Below are 18,207 nucleotides of genomic sequence, written 5' to 3'. Positions count from 1 at the left end.
TCATTAAAGCAAATGATAACAACCTTTAAATACAGTAAAACAACCGTCGTTAAGTTCCTAAAAAGCTACCAAACTAAAACAGTTATTGTTATAAAAGATTATTACACAGGACAATGGATGGCTCGTTGAACAAAGCAGTAGCTCGGGAAATAGTCCAGCGGATGCTGGGCAGAGACATTTTAAGGCATGGGCAAAATGGGCAATTGTCCAGGGATCCCACCTTCTGATAGGGCCCCTGGGAAAGCAATCTCTCTCTCTCTCTCACTCTCTCTCTCTCTCCTGTTTCTGTATCTCACCTTTGTTCTTCCCACTGTCTATCTTGGATGCCATTTTAAGGATTTTTTTAGTCCTCAGACAGACATACATATTTCAGCAGTATTTGAGTGAAACTCGTTTCAGAAAAGTTGTTTGGCACCATGCAGGCTACAATTAGCAAAAATGTGAGTAATAAAATAAAAACTTGTTATGAACAGTGGGCATCAAAGCATATCTTGTTGCGGCCCCAAAAATCCTTAGGACAACACTGCTGCTGGGTGGGGCCCTAGCTGTGGGCCCCTCTGACGTGGTGGGTAACATTGCAGCGATGTATTGTGTTTCCCTGGGGGAGAGGAGCTACGCGTGATTCGATTTTGCGCGCTTCTGTAGGAGCGGAAGAGGGGGGCTTGCCTTCCAGCCGAGCAGACTGGAGCTGGGAAGGCTCCCTTCCCCTTATCCCTCAAACCGCAGCAGCGGTGCTGCTAAAGCTGTCGTCCGTCTGCGAATTGAATTAACACAACTGTTCAGGAAGGCGTGCAGGTGGTGATTTTTATGTTAAACCAGTTCCCTTCCACACGAGGTGGCAGGATAAACATCCCCTCAGAGGCCCGTCTTCTGCAGCGAGCAGGAAGATCACATTGTTCACGTAAAACCTGCTATAGGTTAGCAGTCTGCTGTTCTGTTGGGGGGGGCGGGGGTGGGAGGGGGCGAGGGTGAGGGTGACACACTTTAAATCTACGCTTTCTACCACACCCTCTTAATCTGATTAAAGAGAGTAAAGAAAGGATTTTATGGAAGGGGGTAGTTTGGTGGCAATATCAGTGGCCATAGTCACTTCAGGGCCACAGGAACCCCCCGCCCCCAACATAACCATCATCCCGCAAATAACACAAAGACACTATTGTTAAGATTGGGAAAATTTGCTGCAGGTTTATTGTTACATACAACATTATGTAATCACGGTGGGTTATTTTACAGGCAATCCAAGGGCAGGCCGCATTCTCGCCACCTGCCCGCCTGCTGAGCCAATCAGCGCCGTGGCGAACCACCCAGCTGCTGACCATTATGGTAATACTACTCACGCCCCTTGCGGGGCGTATCTAAGCAAACCCCCGGTTGCACAGGCCCACAACCGCCCGAAGGACTACTGGGGCGCCGACTCGGATTCCTAGACCTCCCATGAGGTTCTAGGTTAGGCTCTGGCACCCCTATGTGCCCGCTGAAGTACAGTGTTGCACCTCTCTGGTTCCGGATTGCCCTGTAACTCCGCCACAGCCCATGCGATGGTCCCTGCCGCCGCATGGGCCCCCCACCAGCTCTATAGCTTTACCTGCAACCTTTGCTCTGCAGAGCCTCTTTTAAATCCAGGAGGATTAAATCTAAGCCCACAGGCGTCAGATGAATTCCATCGACCTCATAATAACCTTTGACTTTGTCCTGGATCATATCATGTCTGATGAAACCCAGACCCCTCTGCTGTGTAAATTTCCTCATGGCGCAGTTTATTTTCTTCCTGGACCTCTCAATCGCCTGCCATGACTTAGCGCCCGCCCAAACTCTACGTGGCACAATTTCAGACCACCATATCTCGCACTCACGCATGAGCCCGCAGATAACCCCCATATCTTCCTTCATTCTCTGGAGTAAGATGGACCTCCCCCAGTTCGTGAGGTCATTACCACCTAGGTGAATGACCAAGTGATGAGGTGGCGGGCCTGCTGTAGCTAGAGCTACCTGTAATCTGTACAACAGACTATTCCAGCGCATGCCAGGGAAACCCAACCAAGTACAGTCCATGTCTGCGAAGCCCTGTGTCCAATGCCTGATCGTGGCCCACCGACCCAATCTGGCGACCATGGAATGCCCCAAGACCCACACTCTCGACCCTGTCAAGAAACAAATGCAATTTAATTCAAAAGTTTATTTTGCAAGGGTGCACACAAACAAATGGAGCATCACATCTATGAACAGAACACAGCAAACATATGTACAATAGGCTTGATCAGAACAGAAACAGTTCAAGGGCGAATATAACGCTTGTAACAGGAGGACTCCCAGCGCCCCACTTTCTGAACTTTCTCTGGCTGCAAACCAGCTTTAAATGCAGAGGTGGCAGCCCCGATACGGAAAGAATGACTGGAGAACCTTTTCCCCCCTTTCAACAAACCCGCTCTATCAAGGCATGCCAACATTATTTTATCCATTTGGTATTTAGTCAAAGGAGTCAGGTCAGCGTGGATAAGAAGGTAGCCCTGGACCACAGGACGTATCGAGAGATAGGACTTAAGGGCCTCAACTGGGCAAAAACAGGAATCACCCAAAGGGGCCAGAAGGATAACAGACCCTTTGCCTGCCTGATCAGTTTTGGACCGTCTAAGGGTGAAGGACAGGCCTACTTCCACAGTTATGTCTGCCACCCCTAAAGCATCCCCAGACAAATCTGCCTTTGAGCGTGCTACCAGCTCGCTGCTCCGGAATGCCCCGAAGAAGGCTAGGCTGAAGGCCGCTGAGAAGAGGGCAGCCTCAAAATGCGAGTGCACCACCGACTGCAGGACCGCCAACATCGCCTTCAGGGTGGAGAACTCGATAGGGGACCTGGTGTCGGGGTTCCTGGGTTCTTCTCGTGCCCACCCCTTCAGAGCTGCCTTAATTACGAAAGACTTAGTTGGATCGCCTACCCCTCTCAACCTGGCATCGTGACTAATAGCCGCCAAGTGTCCGCAAACCCAGGAGTGTGTTTTACCCTGCTTTTTGGCCCACACCACAAACGCTTGTACCCTGGCTTCCAGCGGCAAGAGGGACAAACTCAAATCGGCCGTAGCATTCCGAAAAGTGGCCAAATGACTAGCGTAGCGCTTTCTAGTACCTGGGGCTAAGGACCTCTCCCCTAAATCCCTCAGTTCTCGCTCCACTTCAAGATTCGCCAAAGTCCTGGTGCGAAGGGGGTCATCTCTGTTCTCGCTTGGGGGCACGCCGCCCGGAAACGGTCCCACTGAAAACGAGAAAGAGCGTCAGCCGCGACATTACTGACCCCCGCTATGTGCCTAGCCCTGAATTCCAGATTGCATCGCAGGCTCCTATTCGCCAATTCCCTTAGTAAGCAAAGAACTAACGGGCAGCTAGCAGTAAGGCCATTGATCGCTTGCACCACTGCCATGTTATCCGACCAGAAAAGGACCTTCCTGTTGGACAACAGGGCCGGCCACAGATGCAACGCTACCACAATGGGGAAGAGCTCCAGGACAGTTATGTTTGAAGTGATACCCCGCTTAAGTGTTCACGCGATGTCCGGGGCGGCAAAGAGACCACCGAGGTGGCCCGAGGGGGAGATATACCCTCTTCCTACCTGCCGCCCCCCGGACGTGCGTCACTGGCCCGCCCACCTCCACCAGGCGACTCTGCCCTGAGGGGGGGTGGCTGACCCTTGCTGGCTAGGGGCGGGGCGGCCCTCCGTGACTAAGGGCCCGCCCTCCTGATGGCCACCGGGTGGCCTCGGGCAGGCGCAAAGATATCAAACGTCCTCAGATTACCTTTTTTTTTTATTAAACACATGTTATTGTCTTCTACTTATTTCTCTCACTGCACAGTATCTCTGTGGAAAGTAAACCAATTGTACAGTAGTTTATGTCGCAGTGTTTCACTGAAAGGCAATATAAAAATGTGGGCCACTTTTTTTTAGCGTGCCCGGGCCGATTTTTAATCCCAATCCAACCCCGCCTTCTCTCATTTCTGAGAAAGATTCTGCCCTCACTTCCTGCCCATTTCTCTAATTCTCTCTTCCATCTATGTATGCTGGGGCCCTCCGGAGCTTCCATCTGCTAGTATTCTCCCGTTTTGCCAATATGAAGGCGAGGTCCTGGAATTGATCAGTGACCTTAGTTTTAGCCATATGGGAAAATAGGTTAAGAAGGACATGTTCTGGTGTTCACAGGACTATTCATTCTGTTATCCTAGCCATCTCCCTCGTTACTTCTTGCCAGTAGTGTGTCAGGGCCTGGCATTGCCACACCATGTGGATGTAGGTCGACCCTCTCTCCTTGCACCTCAGGCATTCTGCATCTTCTCTGTGGAAGAACCGGTTGAAGATGTGGTGTGGGAAAGGGTCGGATGGGGATCCGGAGTGGATTGGGCCCATGATCTTGATCGTGTCCTCGGTACTCACGTTGGCCCAGTTTGTCAGGGAGGCTTGGACGGTGGGGTGCGGTGGGTCCGGTGCGGCGTGGCCCGTAGGAGTTGTCCGGGGTTTGAAACTGTCATGGATGTCGGTGATTTTTTGGTGAAAGAAGGTGGCAAGGGATGTCGTTGGCACTGGAGCTGGGGTTGGAGAGTTCCTTCACAATGTTGAAGAGCTGCTTGCTGTTGTGTGCGTTGTTGTCAAGGCGGTCTGTGAAGGAGATCCTTTTGGCGGTCCTGATGAGGTGGTGGTGGTTGCAGGTGGCGTGTTTGTGGGCAGCGCGGCTGTCCGGCGTCTTGTCGCTATGCCATATGTTCTCCAATTTCCGGCAGGTGCGCTTTGAGGGGAGGAGTTCCGGGGTGAACCAGCTGGCTCTTTTGCTGGTGTCTCTCTTAGTGGGGTTTTTCAGCGGGGCTACGGTGTTGGCGCAGTCGTTCATCTAGCGTTCGAGGGTGAGTGCACGATCATCGGGGTTGGTGGAATTGGTCGGAGGGTTGAGTGCGAGGCTTGACTGTAGTTGTTCCTCAGTGACTTTGCCCCAGCGGCCGCGGGGGATCTGTAGGGTGCGGTGGTGTGTGGGGGTTTTCGGAAAGAGAAATTGATGCAGTGGTGGTCTGCCAGGTGAGTTTGAAGGCGAGGCTGAAGGTGACGTGGGGGCTTGAGGAGAAGATGGCATCAAGCATGTGACCGGCAATGTGGGTCGGCGTCGTGACGAGCTGTTTTAGTCCGAGGTTGGCGAGGTAGTCAATCAGGGTGGAGGAATTGTTGTCGTTGTTGTTCTCCAGATGATAGTTCAGGTCTCCGAGGAGGATGTAGTCGGAGGAGGTCAGCGCGTGCGTGCTGATGAGGTCGGCGATGGAGTTGCAGAATTGAGGCCAGGGTCCTGGCGGTCTGTAGACGAGGGTGCCTCTTAGGGTGGTCTTTGGGTCTGTTTGGATCTGGAAGTGCATGTGTTTGGCGGTGCTGAGGGTGTCGTTGGTGTTTGTTGAAACCTGATGGCGTTTTTGTGGACGATGGCGATTCCTCCTCCGGCCCCGTTGGTGCGGTCTCTGCGAGTGATCTTGTTACCGTCGGGGATGGCTATGGCGATGTCTGGCGAGGAGGCTCCGTTCATCCAGGTCTCGGTCAGGAAGGCGACGTCGGGGGATGCAGTGTCGAATAGGTCCCAGAGCTCGATGGCGTGTTTGTGTGCGGAGCGGGTGTTCATCAGGATGCATCTAAGTCTGTTGGGTTCTGTCGTGCGGGTTTCTCTGTGCCTTCGAGGCAGGAGAAGCTGCAGTTCAGGCAGGTGAAGGGACCGTCAGCGCGCTTCGGGGCGGCCTTGCAGCAGGTGTAGGTCCTTCCTGGGTTGAGAGCGACGAGGGTGTTAGCGTAGTAGCGGAGGCGGACTTCGTGGCTGGTGCGGGGGTAGGGGTTCTGGCGCTGGGCGCAGTCCAGGCGCGGACTGGCACAGACGGGCTTGCCTTAGGCGCGCCTTTGGCGCGGCCACACAGTGGCCGACATATATGGGGAGGAGGGGGGAGGGAGGAGCAGCTGGGAGGCGGGAGGTGTGTTTGTAGGGGCAGCGAATGGGCGCGGAGGGGGCAGGCCGCAGGGGAAGCAGCGGCGGGGATGGGGGCAGGGAAGCGGAGCAGAACGACCGCGGGAAGGAGATGGGCAGGGGCAGGGATCAAGGGGGCACGGAAGTCAGCAAGCGGTGCACAAAATCAGAGGCGGCAACAGCAAGAAAACACGGGGCTCAGAATCAAAGGGGGCAACAGCAGAAGAAAACGGGGCACAGAATCAAAGGGGGCAACAGCAGGAAAACACGGGGCCCAGAATCAGAGGGGGCAACAGTAGAAGAAAACGGGGTACAGGATCAATCGGGCACAGAACAGAACGGCGAGCGGGGGCAGGAGGGCACAGAAGAGGAGCAGTTAGGCAGAGAGGGGCACAGTAGAGCGGAAACAAACGAAGGCCACCACTGGCCACCAGGGATGAGGCGCAGGTGGAGCCTGCGGGTGGTGTAGGGCCTCGACTTCAACAGCGATCAGTACACCTAAGCGGGGGTGTAGGCGGAGCTGCAGCGGGGGGAGCGATCTACCAGGAAGGTCAAGGGTCACTCCCCCCCTGAGCACCTCAGCAACTGGTTTGAACTGAGAAATGCATGGAGCACCTTGTGTGCCCCAGGCAGTGTCTGAAAAGCATTCACTGAATGTAACCCACCCTGCCTCAATACACTAAAGCCTGTCTGGGGAGGTGCTGGCACCTCCCTGGACAGGAAACCTATTGTCCAGGCCTCCCCTGCCGGAGTTTCATCCAGCAGCAGGAGGGCAGACTCATGTCTATGGAAGCAGCATCCATTTTGTGATGCTGGGGCTCTGTTTAACTTTAACCGGGTTTACCAGTAACTACATGTCTTCTCCCTCTAGAAGGGTGGAATGCTACCCCGCTGCCAGAACTGGCGGGGGGTAGTATTCCAAAGTGTTTAACACCTTACACGACATGTTTTGATAAAGCCAAACCAAAGTTAGCATTAACCACGAGGATTATATTGCACTTAAGAGTATATGGTATGGCTATATCATAGAACAGCTGTAAGAGATGGTTCTGAAAGCTGCAGAGGGGCTCAGCTCATACTAGGGCACCCTCTCCCACAAAACCAAGCACTCTGCCTCCAGGATTGTCGAGGCCTGCCATACGAGTGAATTATAGTTTAATATGTGTATATATATAAATATATATATCTATATATATCTATATATCTATATATCTATATATCTATATATATATATATATATATATATATATATATATATATATTACACATTTACCAGATTCCCAAATTGAAGGACCACCAGGAAGATTCTTTTAGAAAACGCCCAGTTTTATTCACGGCTTGCTTGTGGCATGTACACAGGTCAACCACTCCAGGAATTCAAGCTGCCAGACGCGTTTCTGGAGAAACCTGCTCCCTTCTTCTGTGGCGCAATTTGCTGAACACAGGAACTCACTGTCTTTATTATTAGCCACGCCCCTGGGCGGGGACGCTGCCACTCCTGCGGCATCATGAACTTTACACCGACAAGGTAAAACTACAATGCCCAAGATGCCGCAGGAGTGGCAGCGTCCCCGCCCAGGGGCGTGGCTATTAATAAAGACAGTGAGTTCAAATGCTCCGTGACTCACTCAGAGGAAAAATGAATTAATAATTGGAAACACACGCATGAACTTACTGAAAGAAAACTACTCACCTGCATCAAGGACTCCAAGCCCCAGAGTTCATCGAGGGAGAGTGCAATGATGACGCGCCCACGGAAGGCAGGCTTGTGATGAAATAAAACCGGAAAGATGAATGCAGGCATTGTGTGTGTGTTTTGCCCAGGAAGAAGGGGCCCTGTGCCCTGAAACGCGTTGGCCACATTAACCAGATGACAGGGCAGACGAACAGGTTGCATAACACTGCTGAATGGCGGAGCAATGTGAGTGCTCTTCCAAATGCTTCAGGGCAATTTGTGTAACATATATATATATCCCTCGCTCCTTCCTCCATGATGTTTTGGTCTGTCTAAGGCTCCCCCAGATAGACTGCGGCCACAGTCGTCTTCTGCCTGGCCCGCAAACTGTTTCCAACTCCCATCTCCCAATCTCATCGGGGAGAGGGGACCTGCAATAGTAGGGCAGCCCAGGAGTTCATATCAGTAAACAGCCGATCGTTGCCATCCGCTCACTTGTCCCAGGGCTCAGCCCCCCTGCGGCAGGCACCTTCTGCTTCGGAGCATAGGGCCACCGCAGTACCTCTGCTGCGTCCCTGTGCTGGCTTCACCCATTCCCTCCTCCCTAGTGGCTCCTTACTGTCTAGTCATGGAGGGCACTGTCTCTTTGCCCTTCTGTGAGCTCGCGGGAGTAGCCTTCAGTGCCCCCTCATATCTCGGGCTTCCTTGCTTCTTCCCAAGACAGTCAGACCGCGGCCGCCATTTTGTCCAGCCTCAAGGTCCCGCCGCTAACTTCGATTTTCCCCTGGAGCTCGGCTGTCAGCAGTTTCCTCTTCTGCGCTGTTTGGCTCGCCTGCATTTCGGAGGTTTGGGGGAGATATCGCTTGTGTCAGGGGCCCCCCTATTTCAGGCAGGATGGCACTGGATGGGGATCACTGGCGGCCCGGAGCTCCGGTCTAGACTCCCAGCTCCATGGGCGTCGGGCCACGCCCCCCCATCCTGGGGTTACCTTTTATCATGATTCATCAAAATGAGCACACAGTAAGTAAGTGTGTTTGTTGTGTGTGTAAAATATTTGGTACGCAGAATAATGAATAATGATGCACAGAGAAGGCGGGGTTTGTGGTCGATGTTAAGATGTGATTAAATTAATACTAGCACGCAAATAGTGCTCTTTACTTTTTAAACGATTTTTATTATTTTGCAGTTAATAACACAACAAAATGTATAAAATGTTACTGAGCCATACATTATCATCTTAACATATTGCATATTGTGTCTTTCCACACGCAGTTATATTATCTGAACCGTGAGAAGAACAATGTTACATCTCGTGTGTATGGTGCTATCTTCTGCGGTGTATCTTTATATACATATACCTATCAATTATTAACAATTAACAGTTCCAAACCCTTAGAACCAGCAGGAATTTGGAGATAATAATCCGTTGCCAAGAGACCACCAGCAGATGCAGGCACATATATCCAGCGACCCTGGCTGACGTACAAGCCTAATGTGTGCATCCTAGGAATGCTGGGAGGGAATTACCTATTTGATATAGTCCAAAAGGGTAATTCCAAAATGAGTAGGTTTTAATCAACTACCTCTTGTGCTGGCCTCATCTGGTCTATTTTCGAGAAGGTCTCTATAATTGCATCCCAGGCGTGCATAATACTTGGTTGGTGCAACACTCTCTTCACCTCACTTCTAAGCGCATATCCTTCACATTCTACCCCTTTATTAAGCTCTTTCATACAGTTTTGTATCTCTGGGCCCTCATGTGTTTCTAGCTCAGGGATATCTGCTGTGTGGCCAACACATGTGCCAAATCCACAGATCTACTTGTTACTCTGTTAGCCTTATTTCTCTGAAATACACACAGGAGGCAAATCACTGGGGTGTTAGCGATCACCCGATCTGTAAATGTAAATGTAAATGTAAAGGGTTTTTGTATAGCGCAGTTTGCACTCCAGGGAGCATCTAAGCACTTGAAGAAAGAAGGTACAGTCCAGTAGGGAGCTGATTAAGGAAGGGGAATACTGTATCAGATCAGGGATTTGAAGATGGTACTTGATAAATTGAATAACCAAGTTTTAAGGGCCTTTCTAAAGTCTGTTTCTTTTTCTATTTGGCGAAGGGGCGGCGGAAGAGAGTTCCAGGCCTTAGATCCTAGGACTGCCAGGGCCTTACCTCCTCTGGTTTTTAATCTGAAGTTGGGAATTGTTAGGAGGTTGGCTCTTTGAGATCTGAGGTTGCGCAGGGGGAGTAGCGTTTAAACATCTTCTGGATGTAACTGGGACCTTTCCCATGAAAGGCCCTAATGTTTATTAGAAGAATTTTGAAGAAGATCCGTTTCTGGATCGGCAGCCAATGTAATAAATCCATTGCTGCTGTTGCTGAAGTTCTTCTATTCCAGCCCAACACCAGTCTTGCCGCGGCGTGTTGGACCATTTGTAGTTTATGGCAGATTGTATTATTTGTCCCTGCATAAAGACTATTGCAGTAGTCGAGACGAGATGTTATCATTGCTACTGCAGCCATTTTCCGTGCCTGAAATGGTAAGAGATCAAAGAATGTTCTCAATGTTTTAATGAGGCCGAAACATGTTCCAGCCACCACTACTGCCTGATGTTTAAAAGTCAATGATGAGTCAAATTTGATCCCTAAATTCCGGGCTGACGTGACGGTGTTGGGGGGACCATCCACCTCCTCCGGCCACCATAGGGAGGGGTTGAACAGGTTCTCCTTGCCGAAGGGCAGAATCTCTGTCTTCCCTGTGTTGCATTTAAGATGGTTTGCGCTCATCCATTGGAAGGTGGCTTTGAGGCAGGTCTTAAGCTTCCTTTCAGCTTCTCCGGTGTCGTCTTCCATCACCAGGATGAGCTGCGTATCATCTGCGTATGAAATGGTGAAAATGTCATAGGATGATATAAGTGCAACCAGGGGGCCCAAATAAACATTAAAGAGTGTCGGGCTCAGACACGAGCCCTGGGGCACTCCCGAGGTAAGCGTTTTTTCTTCGGATCTAAAGCGGCCTAAGGTGACTACTTGTCGTCTTCCGGACAGAAAGCTTTTTAGCCACCCTAATACTCTACCGGCTATCCTTGCCGCTGATGGTATGTGAAACCGTATCAAATGCCGCGGACAGGTCCAGGAGCACCAATACCGCCTTTTTACCCCAGTCCATTGCAGCCCTTAAGGTTTCTGAGGTGAATATTAGCGCTGATTCAGTTGAGTGCTGAGATCTGAAACCTGCTTGATTGGGGTGCCATATGTTATTGGGTTCCAGGAATGTGGTGAGCTGCCTATTGACAAATTTTTCGGTTAATTTACAGAGAGTTGGGAGCAGAGAAATGGGTCGTAAATTGATCAGGGTGGTTGGGTCTGCAAGTTGTTTTTTCTGCAGAGGCTTCACTGCTGCAAGCTTCCATTCCTCAGGTACTAGGCCAAGGTTAAGTGAGGAGTTAATGATGGTATTTATAGTGGGATTAACAATATCTATCATAGTGTGTAGGACATATGGAGGGCAGGGATCAAATGGGGAGCCTGATTTGATCTTTAGAATTTCTGCCCGCGAGTCGTCCAAAGTAGCCAGGGAAAAAGTAGACAATAGGCCAGTAGTGGTTGTAAGGCCTATATGTGCCGATTCTTTATAAATCGGTGGATGGAGAAAGTCCTTTGTGAGTTCTTTGATTTTTCCTTCAAAGAACTCCGCTATTGTAGTACATAGGTTCTGAGAGGGGGGGATCTCTTTTTGCATGGATTTGGGATTGGTAAAAGCATTAACTATTTTAAAAATTTCCTTCTGTTGGTTATTACTGTTGGCTATGGCCTCTGTATAGTAATGCTTTTTTTGCGTTTATTATCTGTCCATGATATCGGCGGCGTGCAGCGGATGAATACATCTTAACATTGCATCCCAGTATTGAGTAAGCTGAGTGCAACCCCAAACCATTTGGTGAAACCCTACCCACTTTTTCCAGCAGCGGGGATGCCCAGCTCGAGCTGCTGGGTAAATGCAATAAATTCTCTTGGGGGTAATATATACCATATGCGAATAACAGAATTGAATAAGCTTGAATCTAGCATTCTAGGATACTGTTGGGGTGCATCTCAACATGTTGTTCCAGTCCCCATCAATTATACAGGTGCCTAAGTTGGTCTATTTATCGCGCAATCCACCCTGGTTCCCCTTTGCACAGAAAGGGTGGCTCTTGATGTCTATTTTAGTGCCTATTTAGATTAAGTGGTGCTGCTAATTACATTTTTGATGTACACAACAATGGTGCCCGGAAAAGGGGTTGTTGATTGCTTTCTGAAGTATATGGAGCATCGAACAATGAATACTAGGGGACAGAAAAGGGGTGTTTCATTTCTCTCTTAAATATTTTCTATACATAATAAGTAGTGCTGAACAGAAATATGTGACCCATTTAATGCCCAGAATAATAAAAGCTGGTGCACAGAGAAGGGGTGTTTGATGTATAATTGAAGCATTTGGTAAACAAGAGTGAATATTAGTGCGCAGAAAAGGGGGTCTTTTATATCTAACAAAATCTTTTAAACACAGTGTTAGAAATGGAGTTTCTGGTTGGGAGAGGTATGCAAACTTTCTAAGCAGGACCCACCACTTTAATCAGGGTAAGCTTGATACACATTAAAAGATAACCTGTTCTCACCCTCTGGTAGGTGCAAGTAATGGTCAATTTCAGTTCCATTCTGCCACTTGCCATTTTATTGGAGCTCAGTGTATCCTCAATCAAATGTTTTGGCAAGATGATTTTTCTGAGCAGATATTTGATGATGCAGTTTTTAGCTTAGGATGTCACTGACAGGGAACATGGGGGCTCATGTACAAAGAAGGCATTTTGAAAAAGTTATGCAGTTTACAAACTGACTTTTACCAGGTGCATTGATATTTTGTGAACAGGCTTGTGTACTAATAAGTCAGTTTATAAAATACCAAAACGTAGTGGTTTGAAATTCAACCTACCTTATGAATATTAATGAGGTAGATCACAAATTGTGATCAACTATGATGTGCTGCCATGACTGGTACAACTAGGTGCTCTTAAAAAATTTTTTGTCAGCATTCACGAATGGGGTGGGATCCCATTTAAGTACAGGTTGACACTACCTTTCAGTAATCAGTAAAATATTTGTGTTTTGTGACTGGATTTTGGTTGCAAAATATTAATAAATGCTATAAGGAATCAGTATTTAAACGCAAAGCTCTAAATACACCCCTTCTAAATACCAATTCATTATGGGTTCTTAAACCAATGTAACAAATTGGGAATCCTTGGTCCCCTACAGACCACTCAAAATGTGCAGTACCACCCACTAAAAATATATTAAAATCTGTGTCATACTCCTGAGATAGGATCCTGCTGTGTGGCAGTTCGGGCTGGACTGTTCCCATGAGGCACAGGGTCAGACTGATTTGCATATGGCCATGTCTGAACTGGGGTGGCAGAGTGGGCTAAAGAACAGTGATGGATTAAACCCAGATCTTTTGACTGGGTGTGAGTGTTTGATTGGTTCAGATGCTTCGTCCATCACCACCCCCTTTTGTACCGCTGTGTGAGGGATTGGGGCATGGGGTAGCAACAGTAGTTCCAAACATAATATCTTGTCTCTTTTAGGAATGTTGCACTTGCAGAAGGACCTGGTGATTGTACATATAAACAGTCCTCAAAATAATCTGCCTTTAGTCTCCTTCCCCTATGATGGAACGATGTTTACAATTTACACAAAGGAAAGACTAACCATTTGACTGGGCTTTTTCTTTCAATATTCCGGTGACAACTAGGAGGCATGTGGCCTACTGATGTATTTCATACATTTGAAAGCTTTTGCTACTTTTTACGAGTTGTTTGTTAGGTATGGGAGTGTGCCAATGGCCTATAAGTCCATGCCCCTGTCAGTCTCTCAGAGGCCTTGGCCTGGTAGGCCTTAGGCAGATATTTCTCTGTGGGTCAATGAGCAACTGTAGGACTTCCAGCTAAGCATCCACGACTGGGGAAAGTTAAATATGTATGGGGTTATTTAAACTTTGAAGGATGCAGGACACCTGCAAAAAATCGGAGGATGTTCCATATCTTCCCTAAGGTATACACTCTAAATAGAGAAGATGTGGGACATCCACTCACTTTTGGATGATGTCTTGCAGCGACCCTACTTATCATATATACACCCAGATATACAGTAAATAGGACAGAGGGCAAATGACTTAATTCTAGTTTCCATTGATATTTCTGTTTACTTGGTCACTGCGTCATGACATAACCTTAAGAAAGGGACGAAAGGGGGTGCGCTCATCTCACCTGGGCAGTGAAACATTCATTAAAGGCCTTATTGCTTTAAAAGGCACTTAATACCTTAGTATAGAAACTCCAGTAAGTGCCTAAAGTGTTAAGTGCCTTTTAAAGCAATAAGGCCTTTAATTTGATACTCTATTGTCCAGTGTCCACGTAATATCTGGTACCTGGAAAGCTATTATGCACATGTTAAGATGGCCACAACGATTCTTTACCTATCACGTGACCTTCCCCAAGCATGCGTAGCTCACGACGCATCAGCAGAGTTCCATTTCCGTTGAGGTTTTGTAAGCACACCGAACAGGTCTGGTTACTTTCCCGCAGACCATGCAAGCGAATTCACATGGCCTTCGGTTAACGATGTAAGACAGCTATTTTGATTCTTCGTCTCTCACTTGACTTTTACTTAATCATGGCAAGTTTTGTAATCAAGTTGCCCATTGAGGGAAATGGTAGTGTTGTCTTTCATTTAGGTGGCCCGTGTCCGCGGGTAGGATTCATTCCGGCACACGGTAACACAAGATTTTACCAGCATTACTCTTATTTTGGTCAGCACAGCTTCGTGAAACCACTTGGGCTTATGACATATTTTCTTTTACATTTATGTATGTTTTAATTATATAGAGCCTTGGACAGCGGAGTAAAGGCTCAAATTGGTAACTAGGGTGACCAACTGGCATTGGTGCAAATTCAGGACGGTGAATATAAAAATTCAGGACAAAGGGTCAAAATTCAGGACAAAAATTCAGGACAAAGGGTCAAAATTCAGGACAAAACTTCGGGACAAAAGTTACGTTTTACAGACACGTCAGAGGTGGTCACGCAATAGTATATAAGTAAGTAAATAGACAACCACCTAAGTACAAGTCAAAATAAGTTTATATTAGGTTGAGACAATCGTGCACGTCACGTTTTTTCAGTATGGCTGCAGCTTGCTACCTTAGACGTGTCAAAATTTGCATCTCGCTCCAGAAGGTACATTAGTCACCAGACTATGGTGAACCACACATGAATGTAAGTGAGGCTTACTACTGGATATACAAGGAGCTTTGCAGTGCCAGTCCCCAGTAACAAAACCGCTCTCCCCCCCCCTTTCCGCCTCGCAGTCAAACACCCAATGCCCGGTCCGGCCAGTCCGGCCTTGCTACCACCCTCCATTGGTGCCCCTCATCTTCACTTAGACTGTCGCTCATGTGTATATAATTTCTTTTATAGTGTTACTCATCCCAAGTATGTAGGGCAGGGTGTCGGAGTATGTTACATCACACACACATTATATAGAGACAATGGCTCATAGTAACATGAAAGTCATTGTATAGGAAATGTTACTTAAATAATGGGCGCTACAAGGTGTAATCATTCTTTCATCCATCATTCAGTCTTTCACCATTCATTCTGTCCTTCCATCTGTGTGCCCATCTATATCCAAACATATTCAACCATTTGCAAACCTATCCACCATATATCCTTCCATCCATCATTTCACTCATCCATCCCTTCATCCACCCTTTCACTCATCCATCATTCATCTACCCACCCTTTCACCCCATCCATCCGTACAGTCATCCATCCACTCTTCCACCCATTCATCTATTCACTCACCCATTCAGCCATTTACCCTTTCACCCATCCATTCACTTACTCATCCATACACCCATTCACTTGCCCATCATCTACCCTTCCACCCATACATCCATCTATTTACCTTTTCGCTCATCCATACTTCCACTCATTCACTCACTCATCCATCCATCCTTTCTTTCATTATCTATCCATTCACCCTTTCATTCATCCATTCATCCTTTCCTTTCACTAATCTATCCAGCCATTCACACATTCTTTACCTATTTACTTTCCCACCTTTTCACATTATGAGCTGAGCCTTTGTCTGCAGAGTCGCAGACAGAAGAGGCCTATCAAGAAGGGGTGGGGGAGGGTTCACTATGCACCTGCACATAGGCAATCTGAAAACGTAGAAGTCATGAGTCATGCATGATGCACAGTGCCAGAATGTGAGGTGACTGTGACATGGTGTTGTTTCCAAGGCTTTAAGTGGTGTAAAAAAACTTGGGGGTCTCTTCAAAGTGTGTGTTCGATGTAATTAAGGGCGTGGTTTAAAACACCCCGGCAAAAAATCTGCGCTTAGCATAGTTTTCCGCCCTACTGGTATTATGTTGTTTCTGTCATTGCATCCATAGGTATAATACAGCAAGTATCATTACACCAACAAGAAGCCAGGACTATTGGCTTTGTCAATGGGTGTTAGTTGCTTAAAATGAAAAAGCAGTAACCAGGGCTTTGTTGAATATAATATTGAAAATACCTCACTCTAAAATGATGGGACAGTAAAAGAATGATAACCCCTTCTTTTTTCAACTTGTTTTTCAGGCTTCTTTAAATGAACAGTTTTTTCACGTTGCAGCATGTGCGTTTTACCTTTTTTTTTTAACAGATTGCCCTGCTGTACACTAAGGTAGGAGGCTGCTGCCACATGATTTAACACCCCCAGACTGCCACATTGTCATTCTGTGTGTGGCAATCAGCCGCATACAGAATTTCAATGGGCGGGTGGGGCTGCTCTTGTGCTCCAGGAGGAGCGTGAGGCGGCCCCATTAATGGGGGGTGAGGCCTCTCACAGGGGAGCAGTGCTGCTCCCTGTGATGGCCAAAATTACGGACAAAAGGCGTCCGTTAAAGGGATCCTCACCGACAACGGACGTGAGGTCCCAATTACGGACAGTCCGTGAAATTTACAGACGGTTGGTCACCCTATTGGTAACTGTGGTCCCAGTAGCGCACATGTAAGGGCATGCTGGAGTGAAGAGGCTCTTCAATTGGTCAAATACTTTATTCACAAAGCCAAAGGAATACCAGTCACAGCTCAACTGGCCTCGGTAGAATCACCACAAAATAAATGCGTTCTATAGAACCCTCCTGGGAGAGAGTTCTACCCACGTTGACGTAACCATGCCAACACACTCACCCACATTACTACACATCCCCTACCTTCGTTATTGGTTGTTGGGAGTAGGGTGGGACTAGGGCTAGGGTTAGACCTTTAATTGGAAGTAGCTATTTAGGGCTTCTGGTGTGATTGGTTGTTGGACCAGTTGTGGGACTAAGAGTAGGGTTAGGCTTTCTATTGGAAGTAGGGACTAGGGCTACCTGTACCATTGGCTGCTTGGACTTGGATTGGGACTAGTGGTAGGGCTAAGGCCTTTATTGGATGTAGAGATCAGGGTTTTTGAACTGATTGGGTGCTTGGACTAGGGTTAAGATTGGCTGCAAGGTCCTGGTCTCCTATTGGTTCTAGATGTTAGGGCTAGTGTTGTGATTGGATAGTGTTAGGGCTAGGGTTCCCATTGGCTGAAGGGGTCACCTGATTACTAGGGCTACAACAAAGGCCAGGCTTAGGGCATCTCAGCCCGGGCGTCGAGGCTAAGGGTGGAGCGGACAAGGGTAGTTGCCTGTTTGGGCCTGTTAAGGGTGGAGAGGACAAGGGTAGTTGCCTGTTTGGGCCTGTTAAGGGTGGAGAGGACAAGGGTAGTTGCCTGTTTGGGCCTGTTCGAGAGTGGTCGGGACTAAGGCCAGAAATGCTGCCCTTTTTCTCATTTAACAATACTCAGCCCACACCATTCACAATCACAAACAGAGCAACACACTCACACCAAATATACACCACGCACAACACTATGCACAGATTAATGTACCAGCATGCACCACCAACCCAACCAAACCACATCTACACACCCTACTATCCCAACTACCACACATATCCACCATCACCCACAAACAGTACACAACTCTATCCTATACCACTAACCAATACACTCATTACTAACACAACGCCAATCAACACCATAAATAACTACATCCCACTCAGACACACTCTCCCTGCTGTAATTACACCTAACAGTCCACCTTTTATCACTAACAAATATATTATGATCCTTCCATCAGTTGACTTTAAAAAAAATCCTTCACTCTTTTATCCCTCCACTATCCTTTTTCTATCAAAATTAACAGACTAACATGTTCACTTCTCAAATTCCATATTCCACATTCAACTATATTAATATACTGCGCAAATAACTGAATAACATATCTACTACTCAAATTACTTCATATTTATACTATACTCATTTTCAACACTAATCCTTTATGGGTTCCGGAGTAGCGTGCTACTCGCCAAAAAAACGCTTCAACACCCATCAGGGGTAACAAGTGCTATATGAATGCAAATCTTTCTTCCCCTTTTATCCATC

The sequence above is a fragment of the Lissotriton helveticus genome, chromosome 11 (genome assembly GCF_964261635.1).
Source record: "Lissotriton helveticus chromosome 11, aLisHel1.1, whole genome shotgun sequence".
NCBI classification, from domain to species: domain Eukaryota; kingdom Metazoa; phylum Chordata; class Amphibia; order Caudata; family Salamandridae; genus Lissotriton; species Lissotriton helveticus.
The sequence above is the reverse complement of the archived record's forward strand: the minus strand, read 5'-3'. Positions refer to the sequence as shown.